A 957-nucleotide genomic window follows, 5' to 3' on the forward strand; every position below is an offset into this window, starting at 1 on the left:
AGAGTACGGATTCCCTCAACAACTCAGGAATATTGAAATGAGGAATACTGGAATGAGCGCCACACAACAGGATAAGATGGTGAGAATTCACATAGCTGATCTCTAGCATCTAGTATTTTTCAGGTACTGGAAAATTCACTGACTGATTTATTTCTCAAAATAGGTCTGCTAGCAATGATATTTAATAGTATTTTAAGAATGATGAAGCTCTCTTCTTCCTTTTCTGGGACGGTGCTTAGAAACAGGCAGGATGGTCCAGCATTTGATATACCACCATAGACTTTCCTACGATACAGTTTCTAACAAAATCAGACTGTCCCTGTGAACAGAATCGTCTACCTTCATACTAAGAAGGTTGGTAAGGTACCAAAGCCTGCATGTCGAGTGTGCTCAGGCCAACTGTGAGTGGTTCGTGCTATGAGACCTAGAGTTCTGATGCGGTTGTCTAAGAAGAAAAAAAAAAAAAACACGTCAGCAGGGCCTATGGTGGTTCCATGTATGCTAAGTGTGCCCATGAAAGGATGAACAGGGCTTTCCCTATTGCGGAGCGGAAAATCATTGTGAAAGTGTTGAAGGTATAAGCAGAATCAGAAAGCTGGATAAAAGCATGGAACTTGAGTAACTAAAAATTTAAAAACTGATGAAAAGAGACACAGAGAACTTAAGTAACTTCTCCAAGCTGACACATTTTCTAGATAGAACAAGAACTGTAAGCACAGTGGGTTCGGCTTCTAAGTTGATATATCATATTTCCTTCATTTGTTTATATCCTAGGGAACACTGCAACCTTCAGGAAAAGACTAGGTACCTGAGGAGGGAAGGAACTGAAGAATACCCTTACCTTTTAAAGATGATGTTCAGGAAGATAGTGATCTTCCTCTGTAGTTTGCTTCTTGGAAAAAGTAATAAATCCTAGCCTTCATACCATGAAGATTTCCCCATAACATGGGGACATGG

The 957-nt window shown here is 40.0% G+C and overlaps 1 pseudogene; it reads left to right on the plus strand.

Annotated features, from left to right (window-relative positions):
- Positions 1 to 250: 250 nt before the first annotated feature.
- LOC121166004 lies at positions 251 to 626 on the plus strand (annotated as a pseudogene).
- The last annotated feature ends 331 nt before the right edge of the window (positions 627 to 957 follow it).

The sequence above is a fragment of the Ochotona curzoniae genome, unplaced genomic scaffold (genome assembly GCF_017591425.1).
Source record: "Ochotona curzoniae isolate NIBS_2020 unplaced genomic scaffold, NIBS_Ocur_1.0 contig_908, whole genome shotgun sequence".
Classification (NCBI taxonomy): Eukaryota; Metazoa; Chordata; class Mammalia; order Lagomorpha; family Ochotonidae; genus Ochotona; species Ochotona curzoniae.